Source organism: Pinus tabuliformis, chromosome 4_1 (assembly GCF_031772625.1).
Source record: "Pinus tabuliformis cultivar Carrire ecotype Pingquan chromosome 4_1, CPIR1, whole genome shotgun sequence".
Lineage (NCBI taxonomy): Eukaryota > Viridiplantae > Streptophyta > Pinopsida > Pinales > Pinaceae > Pinus > Pinus tabuliformis.
This window is the reverse complement of record NC_142303.1, coordinates 871,814,475-871,839,811: the sequence shown is the minus strand read 5'-3', so window position 1 is coordinate 871,839,811 and position 25,337 is coordinate 871,814,475. Positions and strand designations below refer to the sequence as shown.

Sequence of the window (25,337 nt, the reverse complement as noted above, 5' to 3'; positions counted from 1 at the left end):
TCCATTGTTTCTCAACAATAAATAGGCCTTCAAGCTTCTTTGTAACACAATTCAGAGGCATGTAGCCACCACTTCTCTTCTCAGAGATAAGCTACCGTAGCCCTAGCTAGTTTATTTCCATTGTTGTTTGTAAGCATATTTCAGTATTTTACATTAATGAAATGAAGTATTATTTCCAATGCATCTCTGTGTTTATGGTTATCACTATAATTTGTTGCATTCTTGTTTAAATTCGGATCAGTGGTATCTTGGACCAACTAAAGGGGGAAAAATATTTCAGCATGATCGATCTGAAGTTAGGATATCACCAAGTACCAATCGAACCCTCTGATGTGTGGAAGACTACCTTCAAAGCCAAGGAGGGCCTTTTTGAATGGTTGGTTATACCATTCGGATTGACGAATGCTCCTACAACCTTCATGAGGCTAATGGATGACATCTTGCAGCCATTCACCAACTCATTTGTAGTGGTATACATGGATGACATCCTGATCTTCAGCCAGAGTTGGGAAGATCACCTCCACCACATGCGACAGGTTCTCCAAACACAATGGCAACACAAGTTATGTGCCAATTTGGAGAAATGCACTTTTGGCATGACCCAGGTTTAATATATGGGATACATTATTGATGAACAGGGGGTGCATGTGGATCCAGCCAAGATCCAAGTCATTCGGGATTGGCCATCTCCAACCACTCTGACAGTGCTCCATAGCTTTCTAGGTCTTGCCAACTTCTATTGCAGGTTCGTGTTGGGATTTTCTCATATCACTTGGCCCTTGAGTCAAGTCACCAAGGGAGGAGTGAAAGAAAAATTCTTTTGGTATGAATCTCAACAAAAGGCATTCACAGAGTTGAAAGATCGCCTATGCACGGCACCAATTCTTGCATTACCAGATTTGCAACAACCATTTGAGGTCGAGATAGATGCCTCTGACTATGCTATTAGGGTAGTCCTTACTCAAAACGAGCATCCAGTGGCATATCACAGTGAGACACTTTCAGACACAGTCCGGAAGTATCCCACATATGACAAAGAGATGTATTCCATTGTGCAAGTCTGCCGACAATGGAAGCATTACATTTTGGGGAAGGAAATGGTCATCCACATAGACCACTGACCCCTACAATTCATATATACCCAAGGGAAATTGCAGAATGATCGCCGTCAAAAGTGGTCCACATACCTGCAACAGTTCCATTTGAATATCAAGTATAAGAAGGGCAGCACCAATAATATTGTAGATTTCCTCAGTCGACCACCAATCATGGCATTAACCACCATTCTCAACTCTTGTGGGCACGGGACTTTTGATTGGCCACTTCTCTACAAAAGCAACCCAGAATTCGGCCACACATAGCAGACACTCTTAGAGGGTCAGCATGTTCCAGATTTTCACCTCCAGGATGCCCTGTTATGCCACCTAGGTCACCTTTGTGTTCCTTCAAGAGAACGTGCCAAGATGATTTGGGAAGCACACTACAATCGGGTTAATGGGCATTTCGGGGTCGAGAAAACTGTGGCGGTACTGCAGAAGTATTTCTATTGGCCGAATCTTTGACAGGATGTCGGGAAGTACATCAGATCATTCATTGCCTATGACATTGCCAAACCGACCATTAAGAAGCAAGGCCTCTATACCCCGCTACCTACCCCTAGTCAACCTTGGGAATCCATCTCCATGGATTACATGTCAGGCCTTCATTCCACTAAGCATGGAAATAAATGTGTTTTTGTGGTTGTCGATAGGTTCTCAAAGATGGCCATTATGGTGGCCTGCAAGAAGAATATCACAGCAGAAGCCACTGCCAAACTCTTCTTTGAACGAGTGGGGGTACACTTTGGGATCCCACAGTCCATCATCTCAGATTGGGACAACAGGTTCCTCAATACATATTGGTCCAGTCTCTGGTTGATGCTTGACACAAAAATCACTAAGTCCACAGCCTTCCATCCTCAAACTGATGGCCAGATAGAGGTTGTCAACAGGATGATTGTACACATTCTGTGCATGTACAACTTAAAGCATCCACACACATGTGACGAGGGCCTCCCCTATGTTCAGCACAGCTACAACCGAGCTCTTCACAGCTCGACTGGCCACAGCCCTTTTTAGGTGGGCTTGGGGTTCTAGCCACTATGTCCCATTGATGTGGCCATGCCATTTGCAGCTACTCACGCAGATTTGGCTCATGTCCAGTCCGAAACAGACAAGGTAACCAGATTCATTGAGCACATCCAACATATTTGCCAGCAGATCCATGACATTCTGGAGAAATCAAATGCCAAGTACAAGCAACGATATGATCAACATTGAGTGCCACACAAGTTTTTGGTGGGCGACAAAGTCTGGTTGCATTTGCAAAAAGAACGCCTTATCGGAGCCTATCGAAAACTAAGACCACTCCAATATGGTCCTTACACCATTATCAAGGTTATGGGAGACAATGTATTTGAGCTCAAAATTCCCCCATTCCTTGGCCTACACCCAATGTTCAATGTGGACCGCCTTTGGCCATACTCTCCACCATTATTAGACACATCCGACATTGTAGAACAACTCACACCCACACAGTTAAATCCAGTTTGCATGGAACAAGCTGCAACTGATTGGATCATGGACACATAGATCAAGTACACTCACCAACAGAATATACAACTGTATCGAGTTGCCAAAGCCGGCCAACTCCTTCACCAAGGCAAGTGGCTCACCAGGGACCAAGTTCAACAGAAGTTTCCTCATCTCATGGAGGAACTGAACACAATGGGGACCATTGCTTTCTAAACGGGGGGAAATGATCCAGATGGATGTTGGTGGCCACCCATATATCCCATATGGACCCCCACAACTGTCTCTTTCAGTTTTTCAGTTTCCGTGATTGTAGCACAATTTACTATTTTTAGCAGTTTTTCAAGTCCTGAACTTCCTGAGCTGTTTTGAGGCTCTAAGCGACGTTTTTTGGGAAATTTGAGAGCAACATGGGTCCATGGACCAATGTTTCTCTTCCCAAAGTTTAGTGCTCGGATATATCTTTCTAATGAGCTATTGTACATGTCAAACAGAGATCAGGTGCTAAAGTTACGACCCCAGGAAGTTAATGTACCAACTTACCCAAAACAGGACCCACAATTTGGCGCTTCATCTTCTAGGGTTAGGATTTGGGATGTGAAGTGTTTTCCATTGTTTCTCAACAATAAATAGGCCTTTGAGCCTCTTTGTAACACAGTTTAGAGGCATGTAGCCACCACATCTCTTCTCAGAGATAAGCTACCGTAGCCCTAGCTGGTTTATTTCCATTGTTGTTTGTAAGCATATTTTAGTATTTTACATTAACGAAATGAAGTATTATTTCTACTGCATCTCTGAGTTTATGGTTATCTCTGTAATTTGCTGCATTCTTGTTTAAATCTGGATCACTAAGGTTGCTATCTAAGTTGCAGAAGTAAAAAGCATTAAACTATACTAAGGTGTAAGCAAAGAAACTTAATCTAAATCCGTTTTCAAGCAGAAGAAAAATCGGAGGTCGAAATCAATGAAAGGAGGATGTGGGGACGTAGTAGCACATAGAGACCGTTGGATCGATCAATGAGCAGAAGATGGATGGTGGAGATCTTATTGTAGGGTCTTAAGCGAATAAATGGATGAACAAGGTTAATGAAGTGATGAACGGCGAAGATCATATCACGAGGAATTAAGTGAAGAGATGGGCAGATAGGGTAATGAAGCGATGAACGGAGGAGATCTTATCGTGAAGGCTTAAGAGACTATATGGATGAATAGGGTGAATGCACAGGATGAATGACTGAGGTCTTATCATGGAGGTTAAGTCAAGAGATGGACGGCAGAGATTGTATCGCGTGAAAGAGGAACGTGCGGAAATGATGGAGCGAGTTTCTAAGGCGATAAGTAGTTTCTTGCATGCCCTCAAGGCCATAAGTGGGATTTTGAAATTTCACGTGATTAGCCTTACTGCGTGACATGTAGCATGAGAAGACCACTTTTCTCGTGTGCTCTCGAGTGGATAAAGGTCATGCAAGAATCTGCGCGAGATTGTGCGATATCTGTTGGATCAAGCAGGGTTGACCAACGGTGGAGATCGGCCAAGCTATTTGGCGATCAAGTGAAGCCACTGCCATCGGATCAGGCAAGGCAAATCGACAGTGGGGGTTTAAAGTGCATAAAGTGATCGGGTGACGTGATAGTTGTTGAATCAAGAGACAGATCGATGCAGGGGATTAAAGCTCATAAAGCAAGTGGTGGACTCCACGTGAGGCAGCAATTGGAGAAAATAATGAATCGGATGGTGATTGTGAAGGTTTTTTGGTGATCAAACGGTGAGGAAGTGATGCATGAGGAACGTGTTGAAGGTGGTTTTAAATGAAAACAACAGAGAAAACTAGTGCGGGTGAACAAATAACTACATCAAACAACGAACTCCCTAGCTCATGCAAGAAACAGAAACCTGTGTTTTTGGGGCTGTTGAAGGGTCCCTTCCTCAAGTCATGCTCCCAGAGGGAGGAGATGAGGCCGAGACACCTATGCATAGCCAGATAGTGATATTTTTCCTCTAACTAACCTGTGAACTAAAAGAAGGCACAAATGGAAGTAGATTGAAGCAAATGTAGCTATTGAAGCAACTGAATAGAAAAACCATGAACAATCTATGCTATAGTGCTGTAATGAAAGTGCAACTACTTAAGCAAATAAACAAAAAACCAAGAAACTACTTAAGAAAATGAACAGAAACATAAATCTATGCTACTTAAGGAAATGAACAATGAAAACCAGGAATCTATGCTAGCATACATGTACAGTAAAGAGGAGCTTTGGCTGCTTGGGTCAGGGCCTAACCCAAGAGCTTCATCCCTCGAAGTTAACTCAAAGCTGGCTTAAACAGAACTCATTCTTATTATAAAAACCATGGATTACATAACAACTTGTCACAAGTCTTGTAGCTCAAGAATGAAATAGAGTTTTTACAATAGAAGTCTAAATCCTACTGAGTTCCTAAACCTCTCTATTTATACATCTAAAGTCTCTAACAACTTCCTTCCCATTAGGGAGGCTTGGCCTTTAACTCAAGAAAAACTGGTTTCTATCCTTTTCACTTGATCGGATGTCTTCTAGTATTCAAACTGATGGTTGTTTGCACTCCGAGCTAGTGGAGGAATATTCGAATGGAGGGGTAGTAAATGAAGAGGATTTACCTCCTATAATTACTCTCCCTTGTCCCATTCTAGTTTTACCAAGGTCTTTTCCATAGTTCCTTACTTTTATCCTTTATACCTGCATTTTTCCTTGTTTTTATGCTTTATTCCTGCATTACATGCACAATAGACCACAAAGCCAAATATCCAACTCTAACTCATTTCATAAACAAAATATAATCAAAAGTATGTAATAAGTTGTGAGAATAGTTGGTTTGACTAAGCTAGGAGGTGAATTAAGGCCAATTAAGGCCCATATAATTACTCAATGATGAGGCTCATCACACATGCAATTAGGAACTGATCGTTGAAGATATTGCATAGTTTTGGATGCATTGATTTCCCTTTAAGATGGAATAATCATCCATAGGAATTGCACAAGGAAATAGGGACTTGGAGAGTTGGATAATTGGCTAAGTGTTGGCCAAGAGTTTGCTTGTGAGTTAGAGATTAATTTTACTGAGTGCTAGGATTGTTCTTGTGAGAACAAGCATTGTATTATCATCTTGGATTTCTAAGTAATGAAATACATATAGTGGGGTTTTGAGTTGTGGCTTTCCCTAGATATTTATTGTGTTATGTGACATTGATTTGTCTTCCTCTTGTCGATTATTATTTTTCTCGATCTTTATGTGTTTTCGCTATAAAGAGTAGAAGCAGATTCTTGTCTCTTGTTTTAGTAGATTACATGAGCTTGTGAATCAACAGGATTTTTATACATGGTATCAACGCTGAGAATAGTATACTAGAGAAGATTTTGAAGTTCTGGGTTATAGGTGAAATTCGAATTTGAAATATATACTTCAGGATCGACAAATGGCATTCTACAGTTTGCGACTCGAGCATGCCTTGGATGGAAGCTCAAATTATATACCCTGGAAGGACAGGATGGTGGTCGTGTTGGAGGGTAATGGCTTGAAGGAATTCATTGAATAGGGCATTCCTAAGCCACCAGCATCAAATGCTCAGAATCTAGCCGAATGGAAGAAGTGTGTGGCAAGGGCGAGACGAATAATCCTTGAGGGAGTTCGAGACCACATTGTCTTGAGTCTCCATGGGAAGGAAACTCCACATGCTATGTGGAAAGCATTGAAGGACCTTTTCCATAATAACAGTGAGCAAAGGAAGTTGGCATTAAAAGATAAACTTTGAAAAATCAAGATGGAGTCGGGCAACTCAATTCCGAATTACTTGACCAAGTTCACTCAATGTCATGATGAAATTAGAAGTGCTAGAATCACGGTTTCTGAGGATGATATGGTGAGTCTTTCTCTTCTAGGACTCCCAAAGAGTTGGCATAGTTATCAAGACTCCATCAATGGTCGGGAGAAGCTACCAAATTGGGAACGATTGTGGTTGGATTTGATGCACAAGGAGATTAGGAGGAACACCACAGATGGGACCTCTTCCAAGGAAGTTGAAATGGATTTTGCCTTAGCGAGTAAGGAAAAAAATGCTAATGGAAATAATTCCCAAGACGAGGAGGGAGAAAAGTAGATGGACTTGATGAAAGTCAAGTGTTTTCATTGTCATGAGCATGGGCACTGTGCCAAGAACTACCCACAGAAGAAAGCAAGTAAAAAGGAGTTGACAGTACAGGCAACAAGTGAAGCTCTAGCTTCACAATTCGAACTTGATTTCACTCTCATTGCATGCATGGTCGACACTGCCATGGGAGGTGTATGATACCTCGAAAACGGTGCCTCATTCCATATGACAAGGAATAGAGATCTCCTTAGTGATTTTGAGGAGAAAGACCTCAAGCAGATCATAGAGTTTGGATATGACGAGAGGTATAGAGCTACCGGGATCGGTACGGTTACCTTTCAAAGGGAGTATGGCTCCCCTCTTAGGATCACAGATGTGATGTATGTTCCAGGACTAAAGAAGAATCTTGTTTCAGTCATGGTATTGGAAGATCGTGGCTATGATGTGGATTTTAGTAAGGGAAAGGTTTTCCTTAGACACATCACCACATGAGAGGTTAAATAGATCGGTGCACAAGTCAAGAACCTATATTCTCTTGAGTTTTAAGATGCATGCAAATCCATGAGGAGAAAGGCAAAGGTTAGAGACTTGGTGGTGAGAGGGAGAGTAAATTACCTCTCAACATGCAGCCCCAAAAGAAGCCTTTGAAGTAGCTTCAGGAAGTTGTGGAGCAGCCACAATTGGAGAAGTTGAGAGGAGACCGAGTGGAGAGATCCACTCAAGCAGTCTTAGAAGCAGTCTCAGACAATTTTGGAACAACCACAATTGGAGAAGATGAGAGGAGACCGAATGGAGGTAGAGACCTCTAGTAGAAGGGAATTTTGAGCCAGGTGGCAGAGTGATCACATGTAGCCATACCTCTAGGTGTAGTGAATTTGGGCAGGGTCTATTAACACTCTAGGAAACTCTCCTAGGTTGTAACTCGGAGATGCCTGGTAACAAATAAATCTTCAATATCATTTTCTGAACTATTGGAATGGATTGGGGTTTGGATCAAGTCAGATCACTGTTTCAACTCTATTTTCACTCAAGACATGCATGAACACCCTAAGATTGACAAGGCTTTTGACCACTAATGCTCAATGGTTTATAGATTCAATGAATAGATGGAGAATCTTGACTGTACCAGCAGATGCATACATAAACACATATGAATGGCTAGCTACAAAAATTAAATGAAGCTTGCAAATCTAAATTATCAACGCAGAGATAAGATGACAATTATCTGGCATCAGACACAAAAGAAAACATGAATAACCTATTCAAGTGCAAGCTTAGAATAGAGGAGAAGATGGAAATTGAACATGTAACAGCAAAATAAGCTTGTATTACTAGAATGAAGATGAGATGCTGGGAGGAAAAGAGTATCCACAGTATCCAAAAGTTGAACCCTTGATACTTCGAGCTTTCAACCATTTATAGACTTTTTACAATGCTCTCAAACCCTCTGAGGCTCGAGATGTCTTAATCTATCCCCTCTATCTTCTTAATTACTTGATGCCATAACTAGAAAAACATGAGCTCAGAGGTCTCTTTTTCTAACAACACAGTAACCAAATTCTGGTAATTTTTCTGTGTTGTTAGGTGGCTCGCTTGTGCAAGTGATATTCCATGACCATTTATGTTGGTTCAGCGGCATCGTGCTATTTTTTCCCCTTTCAGCCATATATTCCGTTATTTCAGTTCAACTGTCTGACTGTCAAAAAACACTGATAGAGCCAACAAATTTCGTCCTCAGGTGATTAGTGGGAAGTGGGATATGGGGTTGTTGGATCGTTATGATCAATTGACAAGATCATATCACAAAGATAGAAGAATTGATATCGCATCGATGGATTTGAAAGCGAAAGGTGGTATTTTAGGCGAGATCACAAGAGGTAAGTGGTAATTCAGATTGGCACCTGATTCCACTCATCAAGTGACACATAGTAGCGAGGAGAAGAGAGGAAACCGCCTTATCGGATGGGTATCCCTCTCGCTTGTTGCTCACCCAAGATCGTTGTGAACCGTCGGATATGATGGAGGAAGATCAACAGTTGAGGATCATTGTACAAGTTGATTTGATCGGCTAAGCGACAACCATCAAATCGAGTCCAGATCAACGGTTAAAATCTGATCATTAATCGCAGAGGTGAAGGGTTGGAAGATAGTGCGATAGAATTGCAATACACTGATGGGTGATTAAGCAATGCACGATAGTCGTTGGATCGGGGAATGAAATGGATGGCGGAGATCAGAGAATGGAGAGCGCAGTGGAAAAGAGATGAACAAAGAGCGGACCCGTCGATATTGATGAGCACAGGTGTATAATTTTGGAAGTCTGACTTATGGCCAAAGTGGAGCAAGAAGGACATGGATCATCGGAGCTAAAACAGGGGCCATTTCCATTAAAGTAGTAGCGTTGCACCTCAGGGCTAACACTGGCTCCTTCTAGGGATGAAAGCCTCCCTGTGAGGTTTCAAGAACTGCAGACTACTACCTTTCTAGTAACAACCAAAACAAACTTATCTCCTAGTGTTCCATTGCACATGGATTTTATTTACATAAAAAAAAAAACTGAAAAACCTATTACAATATTAAGGCCTTAGAGCTTCATATGAAGTAAAGTTTCAAAAACCGCCCATTGACTGGGCCATCAAAAACACCTTCCCCCTCTAGATTGTGTAGAATGAACATATTTTTCATCTGAACTTGAGTGACAACAAATGGTCCCGTCCATAAGGCATCAAATTTACCATGGTTGCCCTTCTTTTCCTTCAATGCATCCCATTTGAGAACTCAGTCACCAACCTGAAAACTGTCCATTTTTGCCTTCATATCAAAGTTTTCTTTGATCTTCTTCTGATGAATTCTTGACTTCTCAACCAGTTGTTCTCTAATCTGCTTTAATTCAACCAAGTTACTCATTCTCCTCGCCATGTCGTTCTCTTCATCATGTTCTTCTTGAAAGAATTTGGCCATAGGGAGAATCAGCTGGATAAGAAAAACAACATCAGCACCATAAACGAGCGTAAATGGAGAATTTCCTATGAACTTCTTGTTGGTAACTTTGTCATCACATAGTGCAAACTTCATCTTGGAATCCCAGTGCTTTTTGTTGTCCTCCAACAATTTTTTGATTATCCTTACAAGACTCTTGTTAGATGATTCTGCCAGGCCATTGCCTTGAGGATAATATGAGGTAGAATGCACCAATTGAATGCCCATGGATTCACACATGTCCACCAATTCCTCTGCTCTGAAAGCTACTGCATTATCAGTGACTAGTTTGGTTGGGAAACCAAATCTAGTGAAAATATTCTCATTCAAGAACTTTATGATAACCTGATGATTAGCATTTTTAGTGGGTATAGCCTCGATCCATTTGGTGAAATAATCAGTGGCTACCAAGATCCATTTGTGATGGCCATTGGAATGTGGATTGATCTCACTTATGAAGTCCAAGCCCCATTGCTGGAAGGGACCATTGGCGTGTACTGGCTTTAAGGGCAGAGATTTTAGCTATTGTCTTCCTGCAAACCTATAACATTTGTCACAAGACTTCACGAAAGAAAACACATCAAAGAACAGAGTAGGCCAATAATACCCAGCTCTCATGATCTTGTGGGCTGTGGTTTTCCAATAATGATGCCCTCCACATATGCTAGAATGGAACTGGTGCATGACTTCCACAAATTGTCCTTTGTCTAGACATCTCAAGAGGATCCCTGATGGGTTTTTCCAATAAATCAAGTTTTTATTAATGCATAATTTGGATGATATGAGATTAATGGTCGAGACTTGACTTGAGCTAAGCCCTGAAGGGACTTCTAGCTTCTGCGAAAAAATGAACTACATTGGAATACCATTCATAGGTGGCTAGATTTTCAGCCAAAGACTAATTCTTCTCTTGCTCTTTTGCTGCTTCCTCTATCCGCTCACTGCCTGAATTTGAACCCATGCAATTGATGTATAACAAACTACAATTTTCCTCAGCCATAAGCTTATCCAAGCCCTGGCCTTTGACAAGCTTGGTGGGCTTCACCTCTATGTTGAACTCTACGAATTTTGAAATCCATTTAGCTCTCTTTCCATCAATATCTGGCTAAGTTAGGATGTCTTTTATTGAGGCTGAAGGTACATATGCAACCACTTTGGAATGCAGAATATAAATTATAAATGCCTTTAAAGATTATATGAGAGCATAACCTTGTTTTTCAATAAGCTCATACCTTAGTTCAATGTCCCTTAGAGTTTTGCTGAAAAAGGCCACAGGGTGCTCTATACCACCATCACTTTTCTGTAATAAAACTGCTACAAGTGTATCATAAAAGGCAAAGGAGAAGATATAAAACTCCCTGGTATAATCTAGATTGATTAGAGTGGGAGCTTCCATGATAAATTGTTTGATGGATTCAAAAGAGCTTCTTGCACCATTTGTCCATTTTATCTCTAATCCTTTCTTTAGCATGGAATTGATGTGCTTCACTAACTCTACAAAGTTTGGAATAAACTTCCTGACAATGTTAATCTTTCCCAAGAAATATTGAATGTCCCTTTTTGACCTTGGGATGGACAATGTCTGAATTGCTTGAACTCTTGTTGGATCGATGTTCACACCTTTAGCAGAAACAATATGTCCCAGAAGTTTGCCTTCTTCTAGAGAAAACTGTGACTTTTTTGGGTTCACAGAAATTCCAAATCGTTTGCACTTTAGAAACACCTTCTTCAAATGCTGCAAATGGTCCTTGTGACTGTTGGAAAAGACTATTATGTCATCAAGGTAAATAAGGACAAACTTGTCCTTCTCTCCCACAAAGGCTATGTCCATGGCCCTCTGAAAAGTAGCCCCAACATTCATCAGTCCAAAAGGCATCTTGGAGTACATGAAAGTGCCCGAATGAGTAGTGAAGGCGGTCTTTTCCTGATCTTCTGGATGTACAACAATATAATTGTAACCTGAAAATCCATCTAAGAAATATATGACTCTAGCCCCTGAAACTTTGTGCAGCAAGTGTTCCATCTTATGCAGAGGGTAGTTGTCTTTTTTAGAGCATTTGTTCAGATTACTGAAATCAACACAAAGCATGATTTCTCCATTCTTCTTTGTTACTACCACAAGCTTAGCTATCCACTTTGAATACCTTAGGGGAACTATGATCTTGGCATCCAACAACGTCTTGATTTCCTTTTCAATAAAAGGCAATAAGAGAGGGCTGATAGGTCTTAATTTCTGCTTAAAATGGATGGTTTTCTTCTCTGTGGAATCTTATGCTGGATGATGTTGGTGTCATAGGTCTTAAGATCGCTATACTCCCAAGCAAAAATATCAGCAAATTGTTTTATCAGGGTGCAATACTCGGAACTTTGGGTAGAAGACAGGTGAGTGGACAGATTTATGTACTTTGGATGGGCTGGACTCCCTACATTATGTCTATGAACTGCAGACTCATTTTCCTTTTTGGTAGGCTTATAAGGTACATCATTATGATCAAACAGCTTCTCTAGGGGCACCAATCCTTTAGGTATATGGTTACTAGGCCGCTGAACAATGCTATCCTGACCAATCTCGTCCTTTAGGTTGGACTAGTTGCATTCTTCAATGGTTTCATTTTCTTGGTCAATGTGCATTTCAGAAAATTTATCAATAACTTGTAAAAATCTATTAATTTCGTCATCATCTTCAAAAACTTTCCAATATTTGACATTGTCAGATAGAGATGGTCTATATTTCACATGAACTTCATAAGTCAATTTAGGAGGCAAATGAGGAATAAACGTGATAGCAGACATATCAAGGGAATCAGCAAGTTGGTTCTTCATTCTAGGTATGTAACAAATGTTGAAACTATTAAAAGAACCCGTGAGCTTCCATACCTCATCTCTGTATGATTTCAGCCTTGGATGTTTTTCTTGGAAAATTTTTTTCACCTACTGAATGATAAGGTCTGCATATCCAAACACCTTCAGACCTTTGATGCCCATTTCTTTAGCAGTGTTTAAGCCCAATATCAAGGCTTCATACTCTGCTATATTATTTGTGACCTGAAAAGTTAACTTGAAAGATAAATGAATGTATTTTTGTGTGGGGGACACAAGAACTACACCCGCCCCTATAAATTTCTTAGAGCAAGCTCCATCAAAGAACATGTCCCAAATTTGTGGGTCTTCTTCCTCCTTGATCTGGCAAACCGGTTTTCTAAGCTGCATGGAGGCCAACTGGGATTCTTCAATCTGAAGAATACAGGCTCCAAAATTAGTGTCGACAACATAGATGGGATGATTAGTGGGATTCTTTTCATCACTGGTGATATAAGCCAACTGAGCTTCTCTGTATAATCTCCTACTCTCACCTCCAAAAATAGGATAGTAGCATAGGACAGATCATTTTGCAATGTTCCACCTAATCTCTTGATCCAACCTCTAGAAAGAAACATGCCAAACTTTGGGGGTACATCTGCTAGCACAATATCCATCATCATGCTCTTCATGGGCAGCTGAGACAAGGTGATGGCTAGGTCTTTGATTAACCCCAAAAATTTCACTTTTCTAGAGTCAAAAGAAAACAGGTCATGATAAGGCTTGGTAATGTCAAGACCCAACTCATCCATGATAGCCTTGGGCATTAGATTATGGTTGGCTCCTATGTCCAGAAGGTAGTTGTAAAGGATTTTGTCATGAATAGTCAAAGAGACATAGAATGATGGGGAGCCATCATCACAATTTCAATCATTGGGTTGAAAACAACAGTTGGTTTGTCATCTTGCAGATTTACATAGTCAGTGGAGGTTTGGATGGCTTTAGGCTTAAGGGCCTCGAGGATAGATCTCTTGAAGTTATTATGCTTCACTAGTTCAATTAGAGGTATAGGTATGCTTAGCTTCTGAATTTATGATTCAAAACTGAAAGGAGAAGGACACTTGTCAAGGCCTCTTACCTCATGAACTAGAGCTTTAAGGATGATGGGATCAACTGCCAGTTGTTTCTGCTTACTGGCTTGTTGTATTGCAGGGACAACAACTCTCTGAACAAGAGTTTCATTGGCATTATTCATATTCAACCTTAGATTATATCTGTGTTGATCATCAGTTTGCAGAGCAGCGCCACCATCCCACTCTTGCCTGATCTGGTCATTGAATAATGACTTTTCATAGGCAGCTAAGGTAAAAAAGGAGGCACTGCCTTTGTCTTCCAAACAATGGATCTCATCATCTTCTTCAAACTGCTCTTCTTCAATGACTACATTCTAGAAAGGGGTCATCACCCTTTCATCTTCATTGGCATCTTTGCTTCTTTGTAGAATCTGCAACTGTTCATTAGCTCTTCTATATGGATTTGGGTTTCTAGGAGCAAAGGTATTAGGAACTCTTCCTTTCCCAGAGCGCTGCTCAACCTTCAATTTGGATATTTCAGAGGCTAATGACTCTATCATCTTGGTCATTTTATCTATCTTGGGTTCTGAAGATGATGAAGATTCACCCCTCTGTCTCCTTCTATCAACATTCCCCTTAAGCTTCTCTGTAGCCATGATGTTTGATTCTACTTCCAAGGCTGCATCCTGCATATCATCCAAGGTAGCACATCGTCTCTCCCTCAATAGTAGAAAGAAGTCAGAATAAAAGGCATTGGCATAGATGAGTTTAGCAGAGGTAGTGGTGGGTTTTACTTCAGCTGGTATCTTGTTGTACATGCGGTTAAAGCTCTTATTAAAATCAGACAACCACTCACCAATTTCCCTCTTTAAGTTCCCAAACTCGGTGTGGTAGTAGAGTAGATCCTTCTTATGCCCCCAATGCTTTATGAATGCATCATCTAAAGCCTCAATATCTGATATAGACCTTGGGGTCAGTGCTCTAAACCATTTCCTAGCCTCTCCATCTAGACTTTGGACAAAGACTCTTATCCATACATCATCTTCACTAATGTCCAGGTTATCAGCATAGCTATAAAATGATTCAAGATGTTCCTCATCTGTAACACCTTCAGTCTCAATGAACTTAGGCATATACTTCTGATATTTTCTAGTAGGCATGGCATTTAAAGGAGTGGGCAGTACTAGAGGTCCATACATAGCAGCTATGATTCTTTCCATTTTGGTAAGCGCTGCCATAGCTGTGGTGGCTATAAGGGTACTGGAAGTCTGAATGACAAAGGGTTGAGTAGTGACTGATAGGACTAAAGGAGTATGATGAATAGGAGGAGTGGCTTCCTTTGGGCTTATAATGAAAGAACCTAAAGAATAAGGAACTCTATGAATCTCTGAGATCTTTTCTTCAGTGCTAGTATTAGATGCTATACGCTCAACATGTATTTGTTCTATTACAAGATTTCCTTAAAGAGATATAAAATATTGTTTAGATCTACCTGAACCTGATGGTCCTTTCTGCAACGTCTTTCTTTCTTTGATGATTTTTTTAGGGTCAGGTACTAGGTCAGCTCGTGGCTTCTAAGGATTTCTCCGAGTATGCCTCACAAATTAATCCAAAACTATGGAGTGGAGTCACCAAGAGGTTCGTCCTCCAGTAGAGTCACCAGATAGATGACTACAACCCAAATAGTGTCCAGAATTTGTCTATCATCAAAGCCGGATCTGTGTCATCCCCCAGGGATGTTGAGCTTCAGTCTCCTCTCCCCGGCAGCGACACCAATTATGTTAGCACTCCAGGAAACTCTCCTAGGTTGTAGCTTGGAGATGCTTGGTAACATATAAATCTTCAATATCATTCTCTGAACTATTGGAATGGATTGGGGTTTGGATCAATTCAGATGACTGTTTCAACTATGTTTCCACTGAAGACATGCATGAACAGCCTCAGATTGACAAGGCTTTCGACCACTAATGCTCAATGGTTTATAGATTCAATGAATAGATGGAGAATCTTGACTGTACCAGTAGATGCATACATAAACACATATGAATGACTAGCTACAGAAAGTAAATAAAGCTTGCAAATCTAATTTATCAACATAGAGATAAGATGACAGTTATTTGGCATTAGACATAGAAGAAAACATGAATACCTATTCAAGTGCAAGCTTAGAACAGAGGAGAAGATGGAAATTGAACATGTAACAACAAAAGAAGCTTGTATCACTGGAATGAAGATGAGACGCTGGGAGGAAAAGAGTATCCACAGTCTCCAAAAGTTGAACCCTTGGTACTTCAAACTTTCAACCATTTATAGGCTTTTTATAATGCTTTCGAATCCTTAAGGCTCGAGATGTCTTAATCTATCTCCTCTTTCTTCTTAACTACTTGATGCCATAACTAGACAAACATGAGCTCAGAGGTCTCTTTTTCTAACAACACAGTAACCAAATTCTGGTAATTTTTCCGTGCTATCAAGTGGCTCACTCGTGCTAGCGACGTTCCATGACCATTTCTGTTGGTTCAGTTGCATCGTGCTATTCTTTTTCCCCTTTTGGCCATATATTCCATTATTTCAGTTCAACTGTCTGACTGTAAAAAAACACTGACAGAGCCAACAACTTTCCTCCCCGGGTGACTGGTGGGAAGTGGGATACGGGGTTGTTGGATCGATATGATCAATGGATAGGATCATATCATAGAGATATAGGAACTGATATCGCATCGGTAGATTTGAAAGCGAAAGGTGGTATTTTGGGTGAGATCACAAGAGGTAAGTGGTAATTCGGATTGGCACCCGATTCCACTCATCAAGTGACATGTAGCAGTGAGGAGAAGAGAGGAAATCGCCTTATCGGATGGGTATCCCTCTCGCTTCTTGCTCACCTGAAATCATTGTGAACCGTCGAATATGATGGAGGAAGATCGATGGTTGAGGATCAACATGCAAGTTGAATTGATCGGCTAAGCGACAACTATCAGATCGAGTTCAGATCAACAGTCAAGATCTGATCGTTAATTGCAGAGGTGAAGGGTTGGCGGACAGTGCGATGGAATTGTGATACGCCGATGGGCAATTAAGCGATGCGCGATAGTCGTTGGATCGACGAATGAAATGGACAGCGAAGATTGATCTAATTGGAGATCGAGAATGGAGAGCGCAGCGGAAAATATATGAATAGAGAGCGGACCCGCTGATATTTATGAGCGCGGGTGTATAATTTTTGAAGTTCGGCTTATGGCCAAAGCGGAGTAAGAGGAGACGTGGACCATCGGAGCTAAAACAGGGGCCATTTCCATTAAAATAACAGCGCTGCACCTCAGGGCTAACAGGGTCCATTGAGTGGTTTTATCTCATGGATTGTACCTTGCTATGGGAGCCCAAAGTACATAGTAGCGGGAGCAATTAGCAGGATTAATGCGGTCCGGGATCAAATTGACAGGGTCTAGAGCAGTCAAATACTAAAGAAGCATAGAGAAGGGTTGAAAACAATGTAGAAAGGCGGAGTCAACAAAAGCACAGAGTTTTCAATCGACAGAGGCAATAGCAGTTAAATACTTTGATGATAGACGCACCATTCTGATTCAGGTTGGAAGTTTTTTTTGTTTCTGGAGTTGCTGGAGCAACAACACTACAGAGAAGTGTTGCATGTAGCACATTCCAAAGGTTCAAGATTGGGATTGAGTTGAATTCCTTTCTTGTTGAGAGGGAGTGTTGAAAATAGTAACAAGAAATGATAAAAATAAAATCCAAAATTTTAGTTTAAATTGTCCTTCAATTAAACTAAGCATTAAAATCAAATTTTATTCTCATAGCAACTTGTAATAGGTAACTAGAGTGAGTTGACTTAGTTAACTTAGGAATTTCGAGTTGGAAGTCTTTCTCAAGTCATGTATATGTTCTCCCTATATTATAGGGGTCCAGGATGAGTTAAGTATGAGTTGTAATTAGTTAACTTAGTTTAGTGAGTTAAGTCCAGTTAAATTAGTTCCAAACTATTTGAGTAACTAATACTGATTTAATAGTCAGTTGGTGCACTATTGCATTAACTAGTGCTACTCTAGTTAACTCAAGATTCCTTTATCAGAAACTCATGCATGTCGATTCTGAGAAAAAACCAGTTGAGACTAGAGTGCAGCGACAATGTACTATTTGTTGTAGAATTTTCTGAGTTGTACAGATAGTGCATGTAACCAGATCCTTGAAGGGATTGTTCTTGTGAGAACAAGCATTGTATTATCATCTTGGATTTCTGATTCATGCAATATAGATAGTGGGGTTTTGAGTTGTGGCTTTCCTTGGATATTTATTGTGTTATGTGCCATTGATTTGTCTTTCTCATGTCGATTATTGTTTTTTTCGATCTTTATGTGCTTTCCCTGTAAAGAGTAGAAGTAGATTCTTGTCTCTTGTTCTAGTAGATTACATGAGCTTGTGAATCTACAATTTTTTTCTAGAAATTGTAGGTAGATTATGCTTCTTCATTACTAGTTTTGAGATGAGATCTTTGTAGCTAATGATGTCAAATATTATTGTTGCATGATCCTTCTCAATATGGATCATATCAAAAAACAAAATTTCTTGCTTAATGCAACCAAAATGCACAATTTCCATTAAAAAAATGCCTACTAATGCAATATAAAGTATTAACAATTCCTTTTCTCATTGGTATATTACGATTTACCTCTTATACTTCTTTAGATGTAGACTCAAACATCATTCGTGGGATATCTTGGGCTCTTGTAAGGGTATTATTTGATGCAATTTCTCCTCCTTTTGGTAGCCTGGACTTGATATTATACCACACCATCTTGTTAAATGGATGACTTTGTGATCATATTTGGTAATAGTCTCTACTGTTGATTAGGCTTAGAAACAAGAACATTAGCTAGATTCCTCCAACTATTTTTAGCCTCTACTATCTTATCATTTTGGCATATACCTTCAAAGTCGTGGATGTCGAGCATCTCAAGTTCCTTTGAATTGACATTATGAATCCACCAATGAACTTTTTCTGGACTTGTCTTCTTCATCCATTCCTCTCTACCAAACGGTCTAGTGGTGGAACTCTTGGATGTACACATCTAATATTATATGGTTTGATTTTTTCCATAGGTATTATCATTGGTGTTGTTTCTCCTTCTAATAATTGACATGATAGCATTTTTCCTTCTTGGAGACTTTGAATATGTCCCATGTTAGGGGGTTTGTTTGTCATCAAACATCACTTAATGTTCACATAAATTCTCCCACTATAGAAAATCTTCTCCACATATGTTCAATTTACTGAAGGACAATTTGTATACATTTATGAACCATTGAATCCATAAAGGTAATATCATTTCCTTGACCAATTTTCAAGTAATAAGGCATCCATAGTACCATTACGATGTGAACTCTCTACCTTTGTTTCCACTCTTAAGGAGGAACCCAAAATGAGCAAATGGATCTCCCTTGATATTACTTGATTTATGCTTGGGTTTCTCTTTAAGTGTCATTGTTGATCAATACCTATAATGTTATAACACATATTATCATACTATGTTTGTAATGATAATTCAATGCAAATCTACAATATTTGCTCCATTTATTTCTTTATGTGAGTCTAACATTTAACCATAATTTTTAAAGTAATTCAATATCTACATGCAAAATGATATTCTCAAACTAATTAATGTAATAAGGTAACCTTTGAAAACAAAAATTGCAATAACTATTTTCACTTGATTATAAAAACTAATTATTAAACGATCAAACTATTAAAAATGAACTTACAAATTATTCATACAAAATAACTTTATTCATACAAAATAACTTTAGAATAAGAAAAAAACAATTTAAAATAAAGAAAGAATAGCAACTTAAATTCTATTCAATAAAATTTTTATAAAACATTTATATAAATAACATTGAAATCTAAAACACATCCATCCATCTCTCAAAAAAAACAATAATATATAAATAACATTGAAATCTAAAACACATCCATCCATCTCTCTAAAAAACAACAATAATTCTGAATGCATCATTATCATAATTTTTAATATAAATAATAATTTTGAATATATCTAACCACCAACTATAATTTTGAATGCACCCATTTTAATGAGAAATTGAGATATAAATAACAATTTTGAATGAACCCATTATAATGAGAAATTGTGATATAAATAATAGTCATAAGGAAATTTGAAACATTTTCCATCCCATCAGTCACTGTACAAAAATACGTTGGTGTACAAAATTAGGAACATTAGACAGAAGATGTTGATGCACTCTGAGAGTTGAGATTCTATTTATAACATTGGTTGAGTTGTCCATTGATGCCATTGGTTGTCGAACTAAGCTATGTGATGCTATGCCCAATGCATGTACCCATGTCAATATTGGAAAGCACATCACCGAATATATGCACGTCCATAACACAACTATTTTTCACTCTGATTCATTGCCAATACTAGATACGATGTGCATTCACACTTGGGCGTTTTCTAGGTTGAACTTCTCTCCCTTTCTGCGGTTGTTACAGTGAAGGAGTCGGTCCATCTATGGCTCTCCTTTTGCATCATTATTGACTTCAGAGCTTCATTCTCCAGTTAATATGGAAAAGTATGCAATGACAATGCGCATGGAGTGAGCTAACTAAAGCAAAGGGGCATATGATTCGTTTATAAATGATGTGTTGCTTACCTTGTTTCCATCTGATCAGTTATCCGCAGCTTTGTCTCTAGAACTTAAATATATGAAAACCTATGAATGATATCATGGTTATGATGGAGTCTACTGAAATTTCAGCCAATGACATAACTTCCATCTCCTAGGCTTACATTTTGGATATTTTAGGGGTGGAATACTATTATAATTTCTTATTTGTACTTAATGTCGAGAGAGGAGAAGAAAAAACATACAGATCTACCATAATTATTTATTACTTGCTATTAACCAAAGTTGGTTACTGGATAGAGTGATCAAAGTATCAAGGATATATATATTGCAGTAGGAACCACCACTAATTCCTACTGATTTAGATGTGTGGTTGATTGGACATATTCAAAATTTCATATGCCTTCTGTTGTTTGTGGGAAGCAACAGAGGCAGGAATCTTAAGAGAACATTAAGGTTCATATTCTTCAGAAAGAGAGAAGACTATACATGCCTGAGAACTACTCCAGGATGATTTCTTCATATTTTTATTTTCTTGAGAAGGCATTAAAACGTGTTTTCAAACCCAAGAAGCTTATACTTTCAATAGCAAACGATACTCTTCAGACAAGGCAGATGCCTGTTATGTACGACTCAGTTCCTAATTTCTGTTGCAAGTGCATTGATAATACTGCAGAAGGATAAATTAATAATACCTTATAACACAATCTTCCTGCAGTAGTTGAACGGTCCATTATCTGTAGCAACCACATATTGTATGTAATGTTGAGAAAATGAAGTAAGCCAACTGATATTGAATTTGTAGAAACTTTTAAATATGGGTATTGCATAACTCAGAAATCACACAGAAGCAATGTTTAAGATTCGATCTTGCAGATATGGTGATTCATTACATTATCCATGAACAGATCCAATTGAAAAAAAAAAATTCATTCTGTCAATTTCAAACATTCAGTCTCAGGAAAGCCTTCATTGGATGGGAGTCCAGAAGTCAGGTGATTAGTTTGGCCTTACGGAATAGCCAAGCATGAAATTGAGGGAGACAGGGAGGCACATCGCTCCTAATCTCAGCGCTTTAATTTATCAATATCTCAATCTGTTAGAGCTCCCTTTCGGTTACAGCAAAATAGCAAGAAAAAATCAGTGGAATTTGTGTGTTCTTACAGTCATAAGTTTTCAATCTCACATCTTCATTTTAATTATAGTTGGCAGCTAATTCGTATAATATATAAAAGTTGGTAGTTAATTTATATGATATATAGAATTTATTAATCTATGAAGCAGGGCAGTTGAATTGGGGATTTTCATGTTACGAAGTATTATATAAACCATGGATTAATTTTTTTTTCACAAACTAATTTTTTATTTTTGTATTTCTATAATCAGAATTGGTGTTTTTATAATCAGAATTTGTCAAGTTCCCACCTTAATTATAATTATAGTTGGAAGTTAATTCATATAATATAACAATTATTAAGTTAGGGTTTAGTTCAACGGGTCTTGTCATTTTATTTGTACATTGTCATTGGATACTCTGTTTGGATCCTCTGGATTAGTCTATGCCATCTGAATCCTAGAGGAGGCGATTCAACTTGTAGAAATCAGTTTAACAATATGGAAAAACAATCCTGGGATTTCTCCTCAAAATTGATTAGTATAATTACAGGTATCCTATCTAAGTCCCCTATGTGGGAGGACTTTTCCCATAATTAGTTCAATAATGTGAATACGGATACCTTGAATTTCCAGAAAGATTGATCCACATACTTACACATGTTCAGAAAACAAATAAATATCATCTAAACTAGATTGAAAAGCATTGTACCTGACACAGTTTTGTAATGTAAAATTTTCTCTGACACAGAAAAAAGAAAAATCAATCTAACACTAGCATCCATCAAGCCATAAATGTTAACAGAAAAATTCGTTAGGTCCAGTGATTCTGCACAGAGGAAATTGAAACCCATGACACATGTTACAGTACATATTCCTACAGAGCAGGCTAGGCTAAAAGAGTGAACCAGAGACATCCAGAGGTAAAGCTGAGCATCCTACAAAGCACGCCACTGAATTTAATGGAGCAAAGTCAAAATAATTTAAATTTCTCAAACCAAAAGCCCATCATAACCTAGTCACTGTCTCTCCTCGTTTCAGGCCGCCGGGATTTGTGTTCAGTTCCAGACATCTTATTAGTCAAAGGGTGTCCTCGGAAAACGGTCTCTCTGTCCAAAAAGCGGCCGGCCGTCAAATCGTGGAAGCGCTATGCTCGGACATTCGGGCGAGGGACTGCAAGTTGCATCTGACGATGGTGTCAGCAAACAGGCAAGTTTCCTCCCGATTGTTCCCGCTGGGAACATCGACGACATAGGATTCGATAACTATGGTTCCGGGGCGGCCGTTGACAGGGCAATCGTGCAGCGTTGTTATGGAGCGATAGTTCTGGAGCCGGTGGTCGCCGTCCACGACCCTGAAGCTGATGATGTGGCGGTTCTCGTCCAGAATTTCGAGGCGCTCCGTGCTGGTCGCGGCGGGGAGCCCCGATATGACCCTGACATGGCGCGTACTGCCCACGTTGCCGTCGCCCTGCATAGAGCAATGGTGAATAAAACGCTTGTACCTCTGCGGGCAATCGAAGCGGCGCACCATGGACCACACGGTGCTTACCGGCGCCCCGACGCGCTTCACCACCATGGAGCGGCATTGGTTGCCCGTTACCCTCATCGAGTGGTAGCGCCCCACCGCCTCGTGCAGATGATGGTTGTGTTGCAGGTACTGATCCTCTTCCTCGCCGATCGCCCCCTCCGCCACCATCGCCTTCTGCAGTCGCTGCCTCGACTCCGATTCCCCATCCCCATCCTGGAAGCCGCGGGCAAAGTCCGGGAATATCCACAGCTGGTGTGGCTGACACATGCGTGGAGACCAAGCGCAGTACTTGTGCAGAAGATCACGGACGATTCGATCCCGCGACCTGGGGGATTTGTAAGCAAAAAAAAAACCCAATATTGTCAATTTCCTTCCTTACTTCTGCGCCTCCTCCATTTGCGAGCTTCTGAATTCGGCGGATCGCGGTTGAAGGATCGATCCTCCGCCGCCTATTCCTCTGTCCTCGAGAAAATATTTGCGATGGATTTTGGATGGCTACGGGTTGCCCACCAAATCAAATGGCTGGAGAAAATCTGGTTCTTGTTCTTGATCTTGTTTGTATTCTGCATAAATACCTTCTCCTCTTCTTCACAAATACGTGAAGAGGAGCCTGAAGCCTTAGAATCTGAACAAATATGTAACATTTATTTTATTATCATTTATTCATGATGTGTGTATGTGTAATGGCGTTACACATCATCATCCATGCCCATCCCTTATCTCCTTTCATCCCCATCCCCTTTGGGATGCCGTAGTTTAACCCCGCTTTAAATTTTGCACGGAAAATCATGCAAATTGCGGCACGGGTAAGAAATTTTGTAAATCTGGATTCAACCTAGGTTTCAAGATATTGCGTATCCAAAAGTTTTTACTGATACTAAATCTATTTAAACCATAAAAAACGCGATACAAATATTCTTACTGTCAGATTTTTTTGACCTTAAAGGTAAATTGAAGTTGGATAGAAAACGCCCATTTGGTAGTGTTTTTTAATTTTATTTTATTTCGTAATTCTGCCAAACTGAAGGTAAAAGTTACAAAATAGCGGTGTATGGTCGCCAAAAGCATACAGTATTTCCACACAATCCGCCAATTTATGTATTTTGTCAGAAATTGCTTCAGTGAATCGACAGAGACTTGTGTTACCATGGTTGGTAGTTGAGTTGTACCGAAAAACAGAAAGTGAGAGGAAAGTGAGCGTTCTCCCACGGCTGAACGGCTTTATCACACGATATCGAAAAAGATTTCCTCTTTACATACATTTTCATTTGCGCTCGACCCCCTTTTGGGTAGTCACTTTCCTCGATACCTTTGACACGGTGGGAACAAGGGTTTCAATAGTCTCTTAATGTGTGGACGAAATACAACGGTGAGACCTACGGGGTTAGGAGTCCCTCAATGTGTGGTTAATCTTTTTTGGAATTGTTATTTTTCATTTTATTTTATTTTAGGATAAATCGAGACAAATTAGTAATTTGTTTTGATAACAAAGTTCAAAGCGAATTTTTTTATTTTATTTTAAATTTAGAGAAATTAATAATTCTAATCCGATGAGTTTTAAGTTTAAAATTTATAATTATAAAATTATTTTTTTGAGTTTAAAATCTATAATTATAAAATTATTTTATTTATTTTAAATGTTTAATTTTTTTAAATTAATTTTAAAATTGCTTTGAAATTTTCAAAATGAAAGATTCATAAGTAAATTTCTCTTTGATTGAGATGAAAATGATTTGAAATGGAACTAATTTTTTTTATTAAATTTAAAACAGTCTTTTACCAAGTTTAGTAGTAAAAAACTTGTCCACACTTTGTTTTAATAAATAGAAAAAGAAGAAAGTGAAATTATAGATTTCACCTTGATCTTTGAATTGGTGACTTGTAAAGAGTTTCTAAGGTGTGCTTGTGCCCCAAAAGATTAGGGTTATAAGTCATGAGGACCATACTTCATGAAACTAGATCTCTCAACCAATAAGTCTTGTATGGCATTGAAAGAAGGTTTCAGTGCCAAAGACTTCACTTGAAGGACAATCATTGTGGCATGAGACTCTTGTTGCCAACCTTTTAGTCTTAGTATTTGTCTTCTTGCTTCAAAATAAATCTTGTTTTTCACCTTATTTGCTTCACTGACTTGGGATTCAAACCCAATTTTCTACTTTCCACCACAAAGAAAGTAATAATTTTCATCAACACAATTCATGGTGGCGTTCTTCTCACATTGCTAAATAACAACAATGAATGTGGGCAAGGCTTAAGCTAGAGAATAAACTACGAAAACACTATATTGTCAATAAAACTACCCACATAACTTAGAGACCAGACAAATAATAAAAAGGAATGAAAATAAAAAGATCCTTAATAAATAATTCCCCAAATATAATTAAAGTCTCTAATGCATAAATTCACAATAAATGAAGTCAAAATTGAAGGTCAACACTCCTAACTAGGAGTAGATAAGACTTTGTAATACTTGCCAAAGTTCCCTT

At 39.1% G+C, this 25,337-nt stretch overlaps 1 pseudogene; it reads right to left on the bottom strand.

Annotated features, from left to right (window-relative positions):
- Nucleotides 1-22,119: 22,119 nt before the first annotated feature.
- On the bottom strand, nt 22,120-23,475 carry LOC149178962 (abscisic acid receptor PYL8 pseudogene; annotated as a pseudogene).
- Between the last annotated feature and the right edge of the window lie 1,862 nt (nt 23,476-25,337).